At 35.6% G+C, this 23,194-nt stretch overlaps 1 protein-coding gene across 2 annotated transcripts in view; it reads left to right on the forward strand.

The window, feature by feature from the left end:
• Positions 1-23,194, forward strand: part of TBC1D5 (TBC1 domain family member 5) — a 446,523-nt gene that overhangs the window by 16,262 nt on the left and 407,067 nt on the right. The gene's annotated exons all lie outside the window — the stretch shown is intronic.

Consider the following 23,194-nt stretch of genomic DNA (forward strand, 5'->3'; position numbering starts at 1 on the left):
TTACAACCCCTTTCAGCTCCTTAGGTCCTTCCTTTAGCAACTTCATTGGGATCCCTGAGCTCAGAACGATGGTTAGCTGCAGGCATGCTCAGCTGTATCTATGACTCTAGCATAGTCCCTGAGGGGGCATCTCTGTCTGGTTCCTGCCAGTGAGTACTTTTTGGGATTAGCTATAGTGCTTGGATTTAATGATTGCATATGTGGTGGATCCCCAGGTGAGGTAGCTTCTAAGTGATCTTTTCTTCAATCCCTGTTCCTCTAATTGACCTTGCATTTCCTCCCATGAGAGTTTTGTTCTCTTTTCTAAGAAGGACTGAGGCATTCTCATTTTGGCCTTTCTTATTTTTGAGCTTCATAATGTCTGTGAATTGTTTCTTGGGTATTGGGTATTCAGAGCTTTCTGGGGCTAGTATCCAGTTATCAGTGAGTACATACCATGTGTGTTTTTTTGTGACTGGGTTAGTTCACACAGGATGATAGTCTCTAGTTCCATCCATTTGCCTACGATTTTCATGTTTCTAATACCTGAGTAGTACTCCATTGTGTAAATATACCACAATTTCTTTATCTGTTGATGGACATCTGGGTTCTTTCCAGCTTCTGGCTATGATAAATAAGGCTGCTACAAACATGGTGGAACATGTGTCCTTATTATATGTTGGAACATCTTTGGGGTATATGCCCAGGAGTGGAATAGCTGGGTTTTCAGGTAGTACTACATTCAATTTTCTGAGGAACTGCTATACTGATATCCAGAGTAGTTGTACCATCTTACAACCCCAATCTCACACCTCTAATCTCAAAGGGGAATAAATAAGTTGTTTATTCTAGAGTCAAATATGAGTAACCATGTTTGCAGCACACAGTTACCTCAAGCTTCATATTCCGATACAGGACTTTGCAACTATATTGATGGGAACATCGCATAGGTGGGTTAAGGCAAGGTTGGGAAATATCTGCTATGAGCCTTTGAAGTTGTCTGAAAATTTTTAACCTTTTGGTTTGTGGGAGCTAGTGGGCTGTTAAGTTAATATACCTTAAAAGATTTTTACCTCTTAGTATTAAGGATTAAGTATGTAAGTATTTAGGTCATACACAGAGAAGGACAAGGACTGGTTATTAAACCGTCTTAAGATCACCCACAATAAGTCAGGCATGGTAGCATATACCTTTTTTTTTTTTAACACCTTTATTTTACAAAACAAAGATAAATGTACAGATTTCAAGCATTTTTTTGCGTAAAATTATACAATACATTTTTGTCAGTACTTTTGTTTCAGATTTTAAAATAATTTTTACATATATCTGTATGAATAGTCAGTACTTGATCTTTTTAAAGGTTTGACAGTATGCATCGAAAACCCAATAGTTACAGTGAGCACAAGGTACATGCAAAACAAAATGTAACATGAAAATAGTCAAAGTTTTCTTGTGTAAAGAATTTTTTGTTTTGTTTTGTTTTGTTTTCTTTATTTCTTGGACTTCATACAGTCTGTGAGTTGTTTATGGGGCAGTGCGAGCCTCTGGGGTTAGCATCCCACTATCAGTGACTGCATATTATGTCTGTTCTTTTGTGACTGGGTTATCTCACTCAGGATGATATTCTCTAGATGCAGCCATTTTCTTAAGAATTTGGTTAAGTCATTGTTTCTGATGGCTGAGTAGTACTCCATTGTGTAAATGTACCACAATTTTTGTATCCATTCATCTTCTGAAGGGCATCTGGGTTCTTTCCAGCTTCTGGCTAGCATATACCTTTAATCCCAACACTTGAGAGTGAAAGGCAAATGGATCTCTGTGAGTTTGAGGCCAGTCTGTTCTACAAAAGGAAAAAAAAAAAAAAAGGCATGGAGGGGTACCCACGATAACTTATACGATTAGACTATTAGGTGATGACCTGCAGCGTTACAACCTCTCCACAGTTACTGCAGTTCTTACTAGTTAATAAATCTTGCAGACAGTTCAGTGTAAAGTGTGGTTCTTTGCAGGGAATTTTTTGTTCTCATTGCCTGTGAACATGGCTGTCTTTCTTCCATGTCTTTGAACAAGCTTATCATCTATCAGTGTTCAAATCTTGTTCAATCTTGTTTAGATTTGTTTCTAATTATGTTATTCTTTGGATTCTGTTGAACATAGAATCACCTTGATTTCCATTTTGGGTCATTTATTCCAGATTAGATTAATAGTTAATTTTTCTGTGTTTATATTATACACTGTAACTTTACAGAATTTTTAGTGTAGTTCATTTATTATAGATTCTTCTTGGTTTTCTAGATCTAGGTTCATTTAATCAAATCAAAAAGTTGTACTTAGAATGATATTTGTGTGTGTTTGTGTGTGTGTGTGTGTGTGTGTGTGTCCTTTATCATGCTCTCTTTAATTGCTAGTTTTTTGAGTGTTCTGCCCCTCCCTGTTTCTGTTTTAATAAAAGACTTCTTTGGTATTGTCACATGAATTTTATGCATCAGTTGATACTGTTATGTTTGTTTTTCTTCTATTAGCATTTATTACATTGGTCTTATGTTGAATATATTTGGGTGCCTATAATAAATCCTACTTGGTCATGGTACATAATCCCTTTAGTATGTTGTTAGATTTTGTTAGTTAGACTTTTTTTGACAGTATTTGAGATGGGGTCTCATGAGGCCCAGGTTGGTCTAGGATGACCAGCTTGGGATGGTTTTCACTTCTGATTTTTATGCCCTTGCCTCCTGGTACTGTGACTGTAGGTCTGCACTACACAGTCTGGTTTAGACAATGCTGTGGTCTAAACAATGCTGTGTTAGTTTAGGTAAAATATGTGTTTCTAAGAATTTGTTGATTCATATTGTTATCTAGCTTCCTGCCAGTTATTCATAATTTTCTATTGTAATACATGTTATTTCTATAAGATTGATAGTAATGCTTTCATTTTCAGTTTGTCCCTTACTCTACCTCCACCTCCAATCAAACCAGTCTTAGGATTTGCCAATTTTACTCGTTTTTTTGAAGAACTAGCTTTGGATTTTATTGATTCTCTCTGTTGTTCTTTAATTTCATAATTTTCTTCTTTCCTTTTTTTGATACCTTTGAGTTAACTCAAGCTAGCTCTTCTTTTTTAGCCTTAAAGGTAAGTTATTGATTTGAAATTTTGTTTATTGCAAATATTTACACTTATAAAATCCATGTGAACAATATCTTAACTGTACACCATGATGTTGGCATGTTGTATTCTCATTTCTGTTTATCTCTAATTTCTAATTTTCTTTGTGATTTCCCCTCCCCTTTGGCCAATTGGATGACTTGTTTCATTTCTGCACATTTGTCTAATTTCTAATTTTCCTTCCATTATTGAAGATAGGTTATTCCTTTGTAGCCAGAACAGATGCTGTGTATGAGTTCAGCCTTTCTGAGTTATTGAGACATAATTTGTGGTAAACATATGGTCTTCTCATAATAGTCTTTCTTGGAGAATTTTCTATGTATGCCTGAGGTGAATGTATATTTTTGTGTTGAGTTTTGTGTTCTCATATTTTGTGTTCTTTTTCATGTCTTCCACTCTATAAAATACATGTATATATATATGTGTGTGTGTGTGTGTGTATACATATTTGTGCACATATATAGGTGAGTTCTTGTTGAATTATATTATTACTTGTTTGTACTGTTTCTTCATCTTCCAAATTTATACTCAAGCCTTGGGAAGAAGGTGATGTAGCTTATAGATTTTTTTTAATTATTAGTTCTTTATTCTTTGCACATGGCTAGTTGTGGGTCTCTATAAATTGTCATCTACTGCAAATGGAAGCTTCTCAGAAGAGAGTTGTGAGAGACATTATCTCTAGGTCATTGGCAGTCTGTTTAATCTGTGTCCACCTATTAGAGTAATGCTGGTAGGTTCTCTCTTTGAGCCTATGACTTGTTCTTGGCCAAATAATATAATAGGTATAGGCTTAATTTTATGGGGCAGGACTTAAATTCAATCAGAAATTGGATGCTTACTCCCATGATCCATGCTACATTGGACAAATGGGCGTGTCTTGCTAGTCCAGTCATTTTTATAGCTTACAGAATTTAAAGCTGGGTATAATTATCTTTAACTAGTTTGCATAGTTCTTTATAGTAGTACTATGAAAGCTAGTCAGTAGGGATAAACCTTTCAGGTCCATAATCAGCTTGGTTCTTAAGTATATGGACTCTTAAGTCCTAGGGTCCTTATTGTCAGCTTCTGTAGGGTAGCCAAAGACAGTAGTAATAGCCTGTAATATTTGAAGGTCTAAGAGACCTAATTGTCCCACAATTCCAAAAGAAGTATCTCATTTCTGGCATTGTTATTTTTATTTGTCAGCCTTTGCTGTCTAGTGAGGGTGTTGTTAGTGTGCTCAGGAAGCATGGTGGCACACAGGTAGACATGGTACTGGAGGGGCTGAGAATTGTATATACAAATCTGTAGGCAGCAGAAAAGAGACACTAGGCCTGGCTTGAGTATTTAAAATCCCAAAGCCCAACCCCAGTGTCACACTTCCTCCAGCCAGGCCACACACATTCTAACAAAGCTACACCTAATCACTGTCAACTAGCAACAGTCTCTAATAACTAATCATTCGAATATATGAACCTATGGGGGCTATTCTTATTCAAACCACTACATCCCACTTCCTGGCCTCCATAGGCTTGTAGCCATATAATAATGTAAAAATGCATTCAGTCCAACTTTAAAAGTCCCTATAGTCTATCACAGTCTCAACAGTATTTAAAAGTACAAAGTTCAAATTCTCTTAGGAGGCTCATGGTGATCTATTAACTGTAATTCCTTGCAAAATCAAAATGAAAAAGCAGGTCACATACTTTCAACATAGAATGGCACAGAAAATGCATTAACATTCCAAAGTAGAGGAAAAGGAGCAGAATGAGGAAATATGGGACCAAAACAAGACCTAAATCTAGGAGGGCGCATTTTAGACTATCCATTCCCAAGTCTGATGTCAAAGCACTCTTCAGTCCTGCTCCTTTCAGCTTGTTGACTGCAGTGAAGCCAGGCATTTTACAGCTTTGAGGGGTCATTTTTCTTCTACCCTTTCAACCCCCTAACACTAGATAGGAGAGAAAAATGGATAGAGGGGAGGGGAGGTAACATTATTGATAGGCTACTTCTTGCTGATCAGGACAGGAGTTCTTTGGGAACAAGTTCGATCTTCACTGCCAGGGTCTCTAATTTTTTTTTTTTCTTCTTTGCACATAGTTACTTACAAACTAACAACAACCAACAGCAGCTAACTAACTACACACACTGCCTCTCAGGGCCCTTGCATTTGTATACCCTCAGGAAAGCCCCCAGAATTCCCAATGTCACATTATCTGCTGCTGGCAAAATCATGCCTCTATTAGAGCACAGACAGTTGCTGCAGACAGACTGAAACAGCGCCACATCTCCATACCTGGGATTGAAACAAAAATATTCTTAGAATATTTCTTTGTTTTTCAGAGAAACCCAAACTCCAAAATTGTCACTGCATTGCAACAATTTCTCTCACAGGCTTTTCCACACGGGTCTGCAGTCTTCCTTGGCAGGTATCCCACAGCTCTGGCACACAGTGACCACCTATGTGGAAGAAACTCCTGACACATAGCAGGCTTTGGCAGCTTTCCTAGCTGTGGAGGGAACTTCCATAGCCCCTTTCTTGACTCTAAAGCAGGGGCTAGACCATAGCCTTCTCATTCAAATACATTTTTACTAGCTTTCTGGTTTTTTGATAGTTTACTAAGTGCAGCTGTTCTGGAACCCACTCTGTAGATCAGGTTGGCCTTGAACTCTGACATCTACCTGCCTCTTTGGAGTGCTGGGATTAAAGTGGGGAGGCACACCACCACACCAACCCTAACTTTTCTTTAATGCATTTCACAAGTTGAAAATTTAGTTGAGTGAGATCTTGCCCTTAGGTCACAGTTTCCTTTATTCCATTTAGCGTCAGGGTTTTAAGTTTTTCCTAGTGTTCTCTTGCTCTTCAAACTGAGCATTTTGTATTTTTCCTTATTTAGCCTGCATTATATTAGCTTTTTATTGTAGATTGGCCTAATAACCATACAATATAGTTAGTACTAGGTTGTTGTGAAATCTCCTCTGCCAGATAGCATTGTCTGGCATCAATGGGAGGAGAAGCCAAGGTGAGGAGAGAGTGGGTGGTTGGGAGAGGGAGTACCTTCATGGAAGCAAGGGGAGGGGGATGGGGGATGGGATTGGGGCAGGAAAGGGGATTTCATTTGAAATGTAAATACAGAGAATATCCAATAAAAATGAGAAGGGGGGGGTATGGAGGAGAGAGAGAGGAAAATCTCCTTTGTCAAAGTTGTTAGTTCAAAACTCTTCAGTTTGGCCTTGGGAAGTGTTTTTTTTTTGGAAAATATTAGAAAACAGCCGCATTTTTTCATCCAAATGCCATATGACAGATCTCCAGGCCACTTATTAATAATCTTTAAAATCTCTTGAGAGCTAGGCTGTCACAATGTACACTGCTCTCAGAACCACTGTCTTCCCTTCTTTCCTGCTCCTACTAGCATGGCCCATTAAGTCCCACTTAAAGCATTCAGCAACATTCCTAATCCAATTTGTTTTTAATTGAACAACTTTATTTTAAAAAACAAAGATAAATGTACAGATTTTAAGCATTTTTGCATAAAAGTATACGAATACATTTTTGTCAGTGCTTGGTTTTTTTCTTTTTAAAGGTTTGATAGTGTGCATTAAGATCTTACAATGAGCATAAAGTACATGTAAAACAAGATGTAACCTGGAATTAGTCAAAGTTTTCTTGGTGTGTAAAGATTAAGCATAATGGGTTTTCATTTTCTTTTTTTTTTTTTTCTTCTTTTCTTGAACTTCATATAGTCTGTGAGTTGTTTCTGAGGTGTTCAGAGCCTATCCAATTTTCAGTGACTTCACATTATGTCTGTTCTTTTGTGACTGGGTTATCTCACTCAGGATGATATTCTCTAGATGCATCCATTTTCTTAAGCATTTCATAAAGTCATTGTTTCTGATAGCTGAGTAATAAGTACTCCATTGTGTAAATATACCACAATTTTTGTATCCATTCATCTACTGAAGGACATGTGGGTTCTTTCCAGCTTCTGGCTATTATAAATAGGGCTGCTATGAACATTGTGGTTCATGTGTCTTTGTTGTATGTTGGAGCTTCTCTGGGTTATATGCCCAGAAGTGGAATAACTGGGTCTTATTATTATTAATTATTAATAACATAGTAGTACTATGTCCAATTTTCTGAAGAACTGCCAGACTGATTTCCAGAGTGGTTGTACCAGTTTACAACCCCACCAACAGTGGAAGTCTTCCTCTTTCTCCGCATCCTCGCCAGCATCTGCTATCATCTGAATTTTTGATCTTAGCCATTCTGACTGGTGTGAGGTGGAATCTCAGAGTTGATTTGATTTGCATTTCCCTGATGGGTAATGATGTGGAGCGCTTCCTTAGCCAAAATCTCAAAGTCCACATTCTGCCAAGAAACATAGGCCTGTCACAGCAATACCCCAGTCCCCCAGTCCCTGGTACCAACTTCTGTCCTAGTCAGTGTTCTATTCTTATCAAAGAAAGCACTTGGAGGCTGGCTTTCTTACTGTTTCAGAGATTTAGTCCATTGTCCTCATGGTGCAAAGGCCAGTGGCAGGCAGACATGATCCTGGAGAGCCTGTGGGGGGCATTCCTTTTCAGGATCACCATATTGAGTATTTTGTATTTCCATATGAAGTTTAACATTGTCTTATCAACTTCTCTGAAAAATTGCATTGGAATTTTGATGGTGGTTATGTTAAATTTATATAAATCTTTTGATTGATTGGCTATTTTCACAATATTAATCCTGCCAATCCATGTATATGGACGGTCTTCCCATCATTTGGAATTTTCCTGGTCTTTAAAAGTTTTCAGTCTAACAAGTCTTCTTACCACTTTGTTGGATTTATTTTAAGAGTAACTGACTTCCTTTTTTGTTTTTGGAGATGATCATGACTAGTATTGTTACATTAATTTTTTTTTGCCACTTGTTTATAGTAGAGCTGCCAATTTTTGTTAATTTGTATTCTGCTACTTTGTTACAGTTATCAGTTATTGGAATTTTCTGATGTAATCTTTAGCGTCTTATTTTTATACAATAAGGATCTTTGACTTCTTAATTCCAACTTGTATCCCCTTTATCTGTTGTAGTCACTTGTCTTATTGCTGAACAAGAGTGGGAAGAATGGATATCCTTATCTCACTCCTGATTTTAGTAGAAATGACCTTTGTTTAGATTGATGTTGGTAGAGGGATTCCTGTCTGTTGCTTTTATTGTACTGAGATATCCCTGTATCCATAGTCTCTCCAGGCTCTTCATTATGAATTGGATTTTATCAAAGGTCTTTTCTGCATCTAGTGAGATGATCATGTTTTAAATCATCTTGGTCTGTTGATGCTATAGATTATATTTATTGATTTAGTTATGGTAAACAATCCCAGACAGACCTCTGAGCTGAGACTCATTTGATCAAGATTGATATTCTTTTTGATGTGTTCTTGAATTTGTTTTACAAGTATTTTATTGAGATTTTTGTATCCATATTTATCAGAGACAGTTTTTGGGATAGGGGTATCTTTGTCTGCTTTTGATATTAGGGAAATAGGGAATGTTCTTTGCTTTTTAAAAAAAAATAATTTCAGAGGTATTGGTATTAGTTTCTCTTTGAAGCTCTGATAGAATTCTGTAGTAGATGTTTTGAGATGGGAGAATTTTAATTATAGCTTGTATCTCACTGGCTGTTATAGATCTCTTTATAGTATTTATTTCATCTTTATTTAACTTTGGCAGGTTATATACACCTAGTAATTCATTTATTTTTTTCCCCTTGAATTTCCAGTTTGGTGGAATATAGTCTATTAAATAACATTCTTAGGATTATCTGATTTTCTCACTGTCAGTTGTATTGTCTCCCTTTTCATCTGTTTTATTAATTTGAATCATTTCTCTTTGATAGCTTATCTAACCATTTGCCACTTTTGTTAATCTTTTCAAAGTACCAATTCTTAGTTTCACTGATTTTTTTTAAAAATTGTTTTGGATTGTTGCTTCTATTTCATGAATTTGAGCCCTGATTTTATTATCTCTTCCTACCTACTTAAAACAGAACTTTTAAATTGATTATTTGTGAGTTTGACACCCTGTACCCCAATACTAATCACCTCCTCGTCCCTTCATATCTGCCCTTCACCCTTGCAACCTACCCACCCCCAAAAAACAAAAAGAAAACAAAAATAGAAACAATATCAAAAGTATCTTGCTGTTGAAGCTGCAGTATGTGGTGTTGTGTTTTACAGTGCACACCATGATCCACATAGCTTTACTTTCAGGTGTTCATTGCATTGAACAGTTGGTCTGGATAGAGGATTCTGGCTTCTGTACACTGTCAGTACTGAATCTTCAACAGGACTTCTCTTTGACAATCCTGTTTGTTGCCCTGTGTCATGGAGATTCTGAACCTTTGGGTTTACAAGGCTAGCCCCTTCACATGGTCCAGTGGATCATAGATGAGATGTTGGGGCAGGCCAGCTCGGAGGCCTAGACCTGTTTGCAGAGTTGGTCAGCATGCTAGGCCTCCCACAGCCAGGCTACCAGGGCCAGCTCTACAGCACTGCCTTGGCTTGCTTACCTAAGTGCTGCTGCCAGGAAGGGGCAGGGCCAGCTCTCTTACTTTCATGCCCTGAGCTGGCTCACCCATGCCCACACTGCCAGGGCCAGGTCTATTTTCCTGCCTCAGCGAGGTGCAGTGCACATTCTTTCAAGAGCTGCAGTCATCAAGGGATGGGGCCAGCTCTCCTGCTTGCCACAGATGTAGAGCGGTAAGGGAGGCATTTGCCCTGTGCCCATGTCACAGCATGGCAGGAGGTGTGGGCCTGCTCTCTTTAGTGCTGCAGGCAGTGAGGAACATACTTGTACATCGTAGTGGTAGCAGGTGGGTCGTCTAGTTTGGCGTCTTTCACCTGCTATACCTCAGGTGTGCCCCTTGCTAGCTACTTTCCTAGACAGGCTGAACATCCAGACTCTGGATCTGCAGTAGCAGCTGCCATGCAGGCGCCAGCCCACAGCTTTCTGTTGTTGGCACCTGGCTGCTGTGCGACATACCAGCTCCACGTTGACCAACAGCTACTGCCATGGCCACTTTGCAGCTTCTCCTCACCTTCCATTTCCCAGTACCACATCTCTTCCTACCTACCTTTAAGAGTCTTGGTATCCCCTCCCCGAGAGCCTTTAGCTGCATTGTTAGGTTACTGATTTGAGGTTTCTTGAGCATTTTGTTTGTATGCACATTGTTCTCTTTTGACTGCTTTCATTGTATCAGATTTTGATATATTTTTATTTTCTAATATGAGTTTTAAAGTTTTCCTCTTGAATTTTTTTCTTCCCTCACACTGATTTAGTCATATCATTTAGCTTCCTTGTATTTGTGTACTTTCTGTCTTTTGTTGTTGAAACCAAGCTTTAATTCATGGTGGTCAGATAGAAGGTAGGATATCATTTCTATTTTCCTGTATTTATTGAGATTTATTTGTGTTCTGTTAAGTGTTGTTTTATTTTGGACAGAGTCTTATGTTGAAAAAAATGTGTATTTTTAAATGTTTGGGTGAAACGTTCTATGGCGATATGTTAGGTCCATTTGATTTATCCTGTCATTTAAATGCAGCGGTTTCTCTGTTTATTGTAACCAGATGATCTGTCTATTGAGAAGAGAGGATTGAAATTACCTGCTGTCACTATGTTAGCTTCGACTTATGGTTTTAAGTCTAATAGTGTTTCTTTTATGAAATTGGCTGCTCCTATGTTAGAAGTACACGTACTTCTGATTGTGGTACACCATTGTTGGATTTTCCTTTAAGGTCTAGTTTGTTATTCATTAGAATAGCTATATATATAAAAAAGAATAGCTATACTGTTTAATTCTTAGTTCCATTTGCTTGGAACACCAAGATGGTGTCTATTGGTCTTGAAATTTAGTTTTTGGAGGCAGAAAAAGATGGATCCTGTTTTCTGATTCAATTTGGTAGTCTGTATCTTTTCACTAGAGACTTGGGACCATTAATAAAAGTCACTATTGAACAGTGCCTATTGATTCCTGTCACTTCCATTGCTTTTATGGTGCTCTACTAGATCACCTTAGATTGGTTTTCTGTAGTTCATTTGTTCTTGTGTCTTCTTGGGTGTTTTTCTTCATATCTATGTATTCATTCCTTCTTGTATCTTTGGTAGACCTGTTTAGTCAGAGAAAATTTCCTTTCTCCATTAATTACAGATGATAGTTTTTCTGGGTGTAGTATTCTGTGTTAGCATCTGTGTGCTGTCTTTCATAACTTGTTTATGAACTTAGTTCAGTCTCTTCTGGCTTTCGTGGTCTCCATTGATAAATATGCTGTGGTTCTGATCTATCTTTGTATCTGAGTTAATATTTTTTCTTTTTGCTGCTTTTAATGTCTTTTGTTCTGTACATTTAGTGTTTGGGTTATTATATGAAGTGGAGGGTTTCTTTTCTGAGTCTATTTGGTGCTCTGTATGCCTCCTGGTGCTTCATAGGCATTCTTTTACTTAGATTAGTTTTCTTCTATAACTTCTTGAAAATACTTTATGTGCTCTTGACCTGGGTCTCTTCTATTTCTCTACCTATTATTTGTAGGTTTGGTCTTTTTATATAAAGTGTTTTTATAGATCTTGCAGTTTTTGGTTTTTGTTCTTGTTTTTTTTTTTTTGGTGGGATTTTTTATTTTTTATTTTATTTTATTTTTTGGTCTGAGTGATCTGATTCCTTAGCCTTGTCTTCAAGACCTGATATGTTCTTTTCTACTTCATCCAGTCTAAAATGTGTATTTATATATATCATGCTCAATAACATAGATTTGTAATTATTTCAATATAGTTTTTAAAATTATGTAATTTTTAGACATTGTAACACAATATCTGGCAGTTATGGGAGGAAAGATGTATTTTGGCTCATGGTTTTAGATCAGTTTCATTTCATTGTGTTGGAATAATGGCTGAAATGGCTCCATCTGTGTGAGTGGAACTATGTGGTGGAACTATTAACATCTTAGCAGAACAGGAGGTAAGACAAGAAAAAGAGACAAGTATAACTTTCAGAAGCAATAGTAACTTTGAGGCATCTACCTCTACTGACCTAATTCCACCCAACTGGAGTCCACCTCCTGAAGAGTCTACAGCTTTCGGAATAGTGCCACAGGATGGATCCTAGTGTTTAAACGTTACCTGTTTGGGACATTTCAGATTCAAACCATAATGTATAAGAGTGGAATAATACTTGTTTTTATGCTTGCCCACATGCACTGGAGAGAATTCATTTCTTTGTAAGACTTACAGTAGAGTTACTTTTTAATGATGTTTCTTTTATACTTAAGCCTTTAGCCTTACTCATAGAACAGATGTGCTAGTAGCTCATGTTTTAGTTATAATTTATTTCTCTCTTATTTTTGAGGCACAGTTTTACCATATAGGATTTGATACACACACACACACACACACGCACACACACATATTGTTTTTAGACATTTAAATTTAATTTTTAAAGACATTTGTAGTTGTGTTAGGGTGCAGTGTAACAGTGTCCTCCATGATAGACATGACCATTGCACGTATGAGGTAGTGCAGCTGCGATCTATGCATGAACCTCTCCAAGTGTGGGGCTTCCTAGTATTACCGCATAATACTAAGACGGAGAGATGGTTCACAAGATTCATGAAACTCTCATGAAGTCTTCATGAGGCCCTTCCTCTCCCTGAAATTATATAAAAGGGAAACAGTTGAAAGGGATGGTACTCTTAAAGTGGTACAGTTACCTGTCAGTTGCCCAGAAAATTTTTTCGTAGTTGTAGCTTTTTTTTTTTTTTTTTTTTTTTTTTTTTTTTGTTGTTGTTGTTGTCCTAGAGACTTCCTGGTATTTGGTTTACCTTTAAATTGCCTATGATCCTGTAAGCAACATCAGTAAATTCATCATATTCATTAAGTTGTAGTTGGATATAATTCCTCTGGTTTCTTGGTGCCCTCTCATCTAAGAATGAAGAGTTGTTTAATTATATTTTATTTGAAAAAGACAGATAGTATGTGGTTATAAAAAATAGCTGTAGGAGTATAGGATTTAACATCTCTTTTAAATCCACATAAGTATATAGAGAGGGTGTGGGAGAAAGTGTAGGCAAGACCTGGCGGCCAGCCTACCTCACACATGGTGCTTCTAAGAAGCATGGCACACTGTGCTCCGGAAGCCAGAGCCCTGTGAAAGCAGCTAGTAACAGGCATGCACTCTCCACCTCTGCGTCCAGGTACTTCTTCCGCATAGAGACCCTGCTGGTATGCATGCTCACTAATTTTTGTTCTTCTGTGGTTTTGACAAGTTTGATTTTGGCAGTTACTGTTGCTGTTCTTTTTGGTGCTTGTGTGGACAGAGAGAACTTGGTGCTTCTGACTTAGCCATTTTTTGATTTTATCCCTGCCATTTTTCATTTGTATTCTTAAAGAGCTTAAACATCTTTTAATGTGTATTGTTTGTATATTTTCAACAGATATTTGTCTATTCAAATCTGTTGACCAGTTTTAATTGGATTTTTTTCATTGAATTTTAAGAGTTTCTATATATTCTGTATACAGTTTTCTTACCATATACATGGCTTAAAAACATTTTCTCTTATTCTATGGAAGATCCTGCCCTTTTCAATTTCTTAAAGTAAGTTGCTAAGCTTTCCTTTCAAAAACAAGGTTTGAAGTTTTGGTGATAATCTATTTCTTCTGTGGTTTTGTTCTAGTGTTTTAAAATGATCACATTTAAGGATTAAGCAGAGAAAAATGAGCAAGATAAAAATACTGAGGTGACAGAAGAGACCATATATACATATACACATACACATATATATATATACAGTTTCAAATTGAGATATATTTCAAAGGCACATGAACATTAGCAATAGGAGAAGCATAAAACAACTGCTTGTCAAGAATGGTTTGAAATGGCTCTTGCTTTAGAAATGGGATATAGTGAAGAAGAGCTAATAGTTACTATCAGAGAATTATTGGGTTGTATACTCATTTTAAGTACTGATTATAGAATCCATTCTCTTGTATGGGATTATGGTGAGGATTCTTTCTCTTAATTGAATTTTTTTACATTGCTGTATTTTATGGTAATCATACTTAGGGGTTTGTCTGGAAGTGATATCTCTGCTATCTGAGTAGGTCTGCAGATATGTGGATCATCAAATTTTAGTGGATAACTCTTAGGATCATGGCTTATTCTTTATACTAAATTTAGTCAAGCTTGTTGTCAGTAATTTGAAGGCCTTAGATGTTAAGAATAGAAGTTGAACTTTGTTAGGCTTTCTTATTAAAAGATACATAACATACAACTGGGGCAATCAATCATGGTCATAAAAAGCAAGGAATATGTTCAGAGAGATGGTTTAGCAGTTAAACATACTTGCTGCCTTTGTAGAAGATGATGGTTCAGTTCCTAGCCCACATGTAACAGCTCACAGCTACCCTGAGTCCAATTTCAGGAGACCCAACACTTTCTTTTGGCCTCATTGGGCACTGCACATCGTAAAATAATGGTAAATTTTAAGAAGACACACACACACACACACACACACACACACACACACACACAAGGAACTGGTGTGTGAAGAGTAAAATAAAGCCCGTTTTCAGAGAGGTCCTTAAAAGGCACAGTGGTGTAAGTTTTGGCTGCTTTTGAAGTTCCTGATTTTCAGTCATTTGTGAAGAGCATTTGTGTGTTTTATAAGTTTTTTTATTGCATTTTTTAAATTAAGTAATTTTTTGACAATTTCATACCATCATTTAATTCATTCTGGTTGCTCTTATCACTTAACTGTGATCTCTTGTTTTTCTTTCACACCCGTCAGCCCCCTCTCCTCTTTACAAATGGTTCCAATATACATGGCTCTTAGTTTTTTTGGGCCAAGAACCATCCATTAGAGTCCGGTAAGCTAGTCAGTGGGTGCACAACTGAAGACAGTGACTCCCCTCCTGTGAAATCTGTTAGCTGCCAGTAGTTTCAAAGGGAGTAGAGAGCCCTGTGGGTTCCTCCTGATTCAGGCCTGCCTGATAACAGCAGACACCTTGGGAGTCATGATTGTAAGATGGCATTTTCAGTCTTCTCCCTATCTTCTGTTTCTTACTTTCTTTTCACCCATTTATGATTCACTGAACAAGAAAGCTTTTCCAAAAGACCAAGGCTGAGAGTAACATATATCATTGGGTATAAACGAAGGCAATTTAGTGCCATTTCAACTTAGTCAAATAATGCAGTATAATTACCTCCTAGAATCTAAGATCTCCCTAGCCATTTTTTTTTTTTTTTTTTTTTTTTGGAACTGGGTTTATAGCACCAGAGGCCTCAACTCTAATCAAAGATTGGTTTTGTTTCACTTTTACACCATTAGTCACATCTTGACTAGTACATTGGCATTGTAGTTATCAGAATTCACAACTCTGGTAGTGGCTGGCATTGCATCTTCAGGGGGGTGGGGAGGGAGGGAGGAGAAGGAGAAAGAGAAGAGAAGAGAGAGAAGGGAATATTATGTAGATAAATTTCTTACTGAAGTTTAGAAGCATTATTTTTTAGTAGAAACAAATGAGAGATTTATTTTCTTAGAAAACAATCACCATAGATTATCAAGTTTTGTTTAAGATGTTTGGAAATAGGAAATATTATATGATGGCAGAAATGTATGTTGGTAGAGATACTTTGGGCAGTATCCAGTTAAGTGGTAAGTACATTTTCCCCATTCTTTCTGGAGACATTAGGGCAGTGTTTCTCAAAAGGACCATTTTACAACTGAGGGACATTTTGTTTGTCATACAGGTTAAGTATTATTGATCTCTACTAGATAGAGGTCAGTGATATTGCCAAACTTTCTACCTATAATAAGCCATAAGTGTATTACTTATTCCTAAATGATCAGTCCTCAGATAAGAAGCTTACTGTTTTAGAGAAACTATTTTCTTTCTTTCTGTTTCATTTTCTTTCTCTCTTGCTTTCTCTTTCACATATACATAGAGACAGACAGAGACTTGTTCAAGAGTATTTGTTAAAACTTTGTAATAGTGAAAAATGAGAAACAACTCAGTGTTCATTAGTGGAGGAATAGATAAATAAAATATATGCCCTAATATTTTATAATAATTAAGACCAAATAAGTAGAGTGATATGCCAGTAGATCTCAAAACTACTATTGAATTAAAAGTAACAAATATTTTTAGTGTGATACCATTTATGATAATTGAAAAATATGTAAAACACAAGTTTCTTATGTAATTAAAAAATGAGATGTGAATTTACCTCCAAATTAGGAGAGTGGTTACTATTGAGCAGTGATTCTCAACCTTCCTTGTGCTATGACTCTTTAATACAGTTATTCATGTTGTGACCACCAACTATAAAATTATTTTCACTGCTACTTCATAAGTTTAATTTTGCTACAGTTATGAATTGTAATATAAATTTTTGATATGCAATAGTCTTATGTGACCCCTGTGAAATGGCTGTTTGACCTCTAAAGGGGTTATGACCCACAGTTTGAGAACTGCTGCTCTAAGAAAGAACCTCTTCTCTAGGTTTTGCATATAAGCTTCAGTTTATTCTTTTATAATGTACAGAAAACAAACATATTCTTTTACATTTATTTAAATTAGAAGGTGCAATATAAATTTTACTTAATATAAATTTTAATTGGCAACAACACAGATATTGTAATGATACTATGTGCATTTCTTAAGATGGTTTTTAAAATTTCACCCTGAAAAGCATGGTAGTAAGTTTGTTGCAAGACTTAGTAAAGCATGTTTATTTATTTTTTTTTTTTACCTATCTTCATGTATCAAAAGATACCTTGGCTTTCTATAAAGAGATATAAATGCCTTTTTGTTGTTTATGTATCTATTATGTGCAATTGTGAATGAACTGCACCAAGTAACAGTAACTATTAAATTCATAAAGATAAAAACCAGTATAAAGAGTTACTAAACTACTTTGTTTATCTGATTTTTGTGTAGCAAAAATACTGAAAACATTGTTTCTACAGCAGAATGCAAAGTATTTCTCTTACTTAGATATTTGTTACATTGAGTTTTGTTGTAATTTTTTTGATTATGTTAGTTTAAATCAGTTAGTTTAATCAATCCAATCAGTAACTGTCCATGAAGTAAAATTTGGTCTCTTAAAGTGAGTCTAGGAAGTTTATTCTTAAACTATACTTAGAGTTCTTATTGACTAACATATTTGTTATGGGTGACAGTTGACTATAGACATTTTACAAATGTTATTGAAGTTTGAAAATGAGTGCAGTCCTCTGAGAACACAAGGATTAATTTTAATATAAAATAAAATGACAGTAAAATGAAATGGAAATGGTATATAACCTTAGATTTTCTTAAAGTGACATGGGAACAAGTATCTCAAACATAGTATAATTAAGTTATAATAACTAGTCTTGATGTCTTTGAATTTAAATTATCTTAAATTAAGTAACAGATTTAAATTGCATTTATAATTATATGACAGTTTATACTTTTTAAACAAAAAGCATTTACCAAAAATTATCCAAGTTTAGGGAACCTAATTTAAATTGAAAAACTTTAAATAACCTTTAGTTAATGATTTTTATTTACACTTGTTAGTAGGAACTTAAATCCAAAAATAATAACCTATATATCTTTACATGTAAATGTCAATCTAATCAAAAGAGGGCTGAAAATTAATGACTTTGTTTACAAAAGGTCGTAGAATTTTAGATCTAATTTTTTTGTTAAAAGATTTCATAATTATAAGAATTATAAGAATGGCTTAATTGTAAAATTCATAATGATAATTTAAATTCAGAATATTTAATTTATTATAATTTCAGTTCAGATATATAATTATGAATAGTTATGATTTTAAGTATATAGAATTTGAAGTAAGTCACATAACCTTTTAAGATAATTTTTATAATTAGGTGAGAACAAGGCATGAACTATTTCTACTTGATTTTCTTGCTAATATTTACAGCTTAACACTAGTGTTAGTTCTTAATTGATAGGAAAGCTGTTGATAAAGTAGTTAGCAAGTATTCTTCTGTAGAATAATATGTAGTGAATTTTAAGAATTAACCATTTAAAAATAAAATGTTACTTCAAAAGTTTCAGAAGAACCTAGCCTGGTAGTTCAGGCCTGAAATCCCAGGTCCTTGACTGATGGAAGCAAGAGGATCAAAAGTTCAAGTAAACACTGCCCGGGACACCTGGATACAACAAAAGAAGAAGGAAAGAAGGGAGAAAAGCATGGAAATATTGCTCAGTGTTGAGCCTTGTCTAGCATGTGTGAGGCCCAGGGTTTGTACTCTGGAACTATGTTAATGTGTAGGTGTGGACATGTGTCTGTGTCTGTGTTTGTATCTCTGTCTGTTTGTGGTATAGAAAGGTACTCTTAATTTATTGATGTGTTCAATTTTATAGGAAATAATAGCTGGCTAACTGTAAAAATTACACATATTTTCTTTCAAATATAAGATGTGAGCTATTTTGTAAAAAGTATAGTATTCTGATTTGAGCAGTTGACTTTTATGTCAACTCTTTAGAGACATGCCAAACAGGCTGCATTCTTCTCAGGTGTGAATTTTAAAGGGCTGTTTTAGAGTGGGAAAAGAATTGGTATGAGCATCATTACACAGCAACATATTTCACATGGAAGAAAACTGATTAATATACTAATTTGGGGTTTTATTTCCAGAGCGGTGGCTAATGCAGCACCTGTTTGAGATGTTTTGGAATAAGTGCTTGTGATACTGATTCATGATTTTAGTATTTAGATATTGTGGTTTTAGTTATTAATGCTCACATCCTCATTGAAGTTGACAAATTTAGAGGTAAGCCCCCCTTTTTATGAAGAAAATAAAAAAGTAATACCCTTATGATTTACTTTTGCAATTTAAAATCCATTTTTAATGTACATTAAGTTTTATTTTGTGTTCTTCAAATTTTTGTTTACTTATTTAACTTTCATATTTAAAATGAAAAAAGTCATAATTTGGGGAACATGTTTTGTACATGAATGTGCCCATGTAAGTGAATATGGTTTTAAAGCCTGCTTTAAGGTAAACATTGAAGGAACTGGGGTACAAATGGTATAATGATAACAGTAAAATCTCAAACGTCACCGTGTATTCGTTCATTCATGCATTTGTCTTAGGCTGGGTTGGTATTTAAGCTTGGATTGAGCTGTCAGAGTTTGACAAATAGTCTTCTATGCTGAACATTAATATCTAGTTGAAGTAGCAGTTTTCTTCCCCATAAGCTTCCAACTTACATTCAGTTTTAAACTACTAGATTGTTTGCTGTTTTCTCAGGCATTCTATCAATACAGAACAGGCATCAGTAATGCAGAGAACTTTCTAATTTGAGAATTCTACCACTTTTTTTCTCTAATGGCTTTAATCTCTTTCTCTGTTATACATGCATGGGTGTACACATGGATGTATTTATGCATGTCTACATCTGGTGTCTTCCTCAGTCATTCTGCTCTACTTTTGAGACAGTATCTCTCAATGAACTTGGGTCTCACTGATTCAGCCACATTAGCCGTACAGTGAGCCCCAGAGATCCTCAGGTCTGTTCCTCCTTAGTGCTAGGATCACACTGCTGTGCCTGGCCTTTTATGAGGGCGATAAATACTTTCTAGACTGAACCATCTTCCTAGCAACATAATCCTTTATTCTTCCCGGCTAAGTATTGCTGACAGGTTTTTAGCTACATGTAGCCATTACTTTGATGGAAGTCTTAATCTGTTGTTTTTTCTATTTAAATTCTTTTCTGTATTCTTAGAGGTAGGTGTGTGTGTGAATCTTAGCAACTCCAATAGCAAATTCATTGAAACATAATTTTGCTAAATTATTTGAATTGGGTGGCCCTGAGTCAAGTAGGTTAGTGTATTTTTTTTTTTTTTAGTTTGCTATGTATGCCTAATGATTGTCTTTTCAATTTTATGGTAGCATGATTAGTAAGTTGCCATTGAGTGGATTTTAAATATTATTTTTACATTACATGGTTATTTTTTCTTTGCATATATATGTATATATATATTTTCTCACATGGTGTTACTATCTAGGTTTTTAGCTATTACTGAATCTTTTTTTTAAATATAAAGCCAGAATTCCATGGAGCTAATGTGATGCTTCAGTTATAAATCAAATATTTGACAAAACCCAACAATATATGAAGGTTATTATGTTTTTCTTTATGGGTATGATGCTATAGTTTTAGTTTACTTAGTAGATTTTAAATTTACATTTCATTTCAGAATATTTTAACTGATACTGTCTTGTGAGATAAATTTAGAATGTCTAGTATAAGCACAAGCACCAACATCTTCAAAAGAACTGCATCTGAAAGTAAAGGAATTCGTTGTATTTGAGAGATAAATTTGTTGACGGATGTAGCTCACTTCATATTGAAGAGAATAGGTATTGGAAATTAGAAGCCTTTTCAAAACAATTGAAAATATTCCAGTTCTTACTGATATACTGTTGTAATTCTTTATTTGTACAGTGTGTGTGTATGAGTGTTTCTGCACACGTTTGTATGTGTGAATATAAGTGTACATACGACACAGCATATGTAAAAGTAAGAAGACAGGTTGGTACAGGCCCCTCATTAGGGTCAAGATCTCTTTGTTGGTTTTCCTCTGTGTATGCCAACTCCGCAACTTCTTGGGCTTTCTCTCGTCTTTTTCCTTCTGTCTTCCATTAGCTAGTTGAATATTATATATGCAGTTTCTTTTCTCTTTTATATTCCTAATGTTGATTTATTTATATCAGAAGACACATGGTTTGTTTGTTTTTATATTGTTTGTTTTTATGGGTGTTTCGCCTGCATGTTTATAGGTGTCATGAATGACTGGTATCCTCAGAGGCCAGAAGAGGGCCTTGGAACCTTTGGAACTGGAGTTAGTAATGGCTTTGAGCTACCATGTGAGTGCTGAGAATTGAACCTAGGTCCTTTGAAGAGAAGCCAGTGCTCTTAACTGCTAAGGCATCTGCAACCCCTCTATTGGTATTTCAGACCAGTGATTTTCAAAGTATCGTAACAAAGACAATGTTGAGAGACAAAATGATTTCACTTCTCTGTGATGAATTAAAGACAAATTCAGAGTAAATGTCTAGAAGTTTTTATAGTAGCCATACATTGTTGCTACTTGTAAGAGTGTGGTTAAAACGTTTACTGTATTTTCTAGGCTTTTCTCTAACACACTGGCTGTGTTGGGGTTGATGCTTCAGCAAAGACAGCTCAGGAGTTCTTACATGGTTTCTTTTTGTCCTAGTCTCACTTAAGATAAATCTAAAAGAACAATTTATTTTCTGTTTAAAAGAATTGACTTGCTGTAGCTCTACCTTTTACATTGAATGAAAATTTTACATATTTTTAGTTTATGACTGTTAGATGTGTAACCTTTTGTTGTTTAAACTATTTTCACTAAATAATATTTCAAAGAATGAATGTTCTGAATTTTAATCTATTATGTTGGTTTTTGTTAATTGCATGTGCTATACATAGATAAATACATGCACATTGTGTGTGTGTGTGTGTGTGTGTGAGAGAGAGAGAGAGAGAGAGAGAGAGAGAGAGAGAGAGAGAGAGAGAGAGAGAGAGAGAGAGAGAGAGAGAGAGAGAGATAGAGAGAGAGAGGGCAGGGGAAGGAGGGAGGGAGGCAGGCAGGCAGGCAGGCAGGCAGGCAGGCAGGCAGACAGGCAGACAGGCAGACAGACTACTGGAGTAGGGTTTGGGTAAAGGATACTTTATGATTTCATTCCAAGAGAATTGTTGCAGTATCAAAATGACAAAATGTTAAAACCTGGACTAATGATTAATTGAGATTAGGGATACATAGGGAAAGTGACTAGTAGGCATGACTGCAAAGGGGTAATAGCAAGGAGATACTTGTGATTTTTTTTTAGAAATTAGATTATATTAGAATATATTTTGAAATAGCAACTTCATATAGTTCTTGACTTTTGATAGATTCTCTTCCAAGCCTTGTACACTAGAATATAAATTCATTCACCATTTTAGGGGCATACCCTAAGACTGATAAATGGCTTTTGAGTATTCTCATTGTTTCCAAATGTTCTGCACTTGTTTGTATATTACTTATGTGTACACTATAGTTTATTGCTACCCAAATAGTAAAGTACAACATGATTTGCCAATAACTTTTGAATTTGTATCATAATGTGATCGCTATATCTGGTTTTCCATTCAGCTAGAAACCAGTACTGCTAGAAGTATAAAACTTAGTATATATGACTTTTATGGGTTTTTAAAATGTTTGTTTGTTTGAATGTTATATCCCCCACCCCCACCCCGAGACATAGATTCTCTGTGTAACAGAGTCCTGACTCTCTTGTACTTGCTTCATAGAGCAGGCTGGCCTTAAACTTAGCAGAGGTTCAGTGCCTCTATGTCCTGAGGGTTGGTATTTAAAGTGTGTACCATCACGCCTTGTGACTATTATCCTCTTTATTGAAAATACTACTATATAAGTATATTTATTTGATTGTTTTCTCTTCCTCTACCATACACTCTAATCTTCCTATTCACCCCAGTATGTTTAATTCTCTTTCTTTAAAACTAAAACACAAAAAGAAAGCATAATAAAATCCCCACAAAAATGAAAATTAAAACCAATGAAGGACCAGTGTCTTAATTATTCTGTTGCTATGAATAGACATTATGAACAAAACTATGGGACCAGGAAAGCATGGGGCTGTGGAGAGCTGGCCCAGATAAGAATGGTGGGGTCAGCAGAAGGTGGGCTCCAGATTAGGAGGATCTTTCCACCTCAAAAGATCTGGATTAAAGTGGCTCCTCCCACTTCAGATGATTAAATTAATTATAGTCAAGTTGACAAGCAAGAATAGCCACGACATGTGTTTTTTAAAAAGTTATTTTTAATTCTGTGTGGCAGTATGTTCCTATTGAATGCAGGTGTCTCAAAAGGCTAGGGCATTGGATTGATTACCCTGGGATTGGAGTTGTGTAGGTGTTTGTGAGCTGTTTGTGAGTTTTCTGTTTTTTTTTTTTTTTTTTTTTTTTTTTTTTTTTTTTTTTTTTTTTTTGTGGGG

This window comes from Micromys minutus (genome assembly GCF_963924665.1).
Source record: "Micromys minutus genome assembly, chromosome: 5".
Lineage (NCBI taxonomy): Eukaryota > Metazoa > Chordata > Mammalia > Rodentia > Muridae > Micromys > Micromys minutus.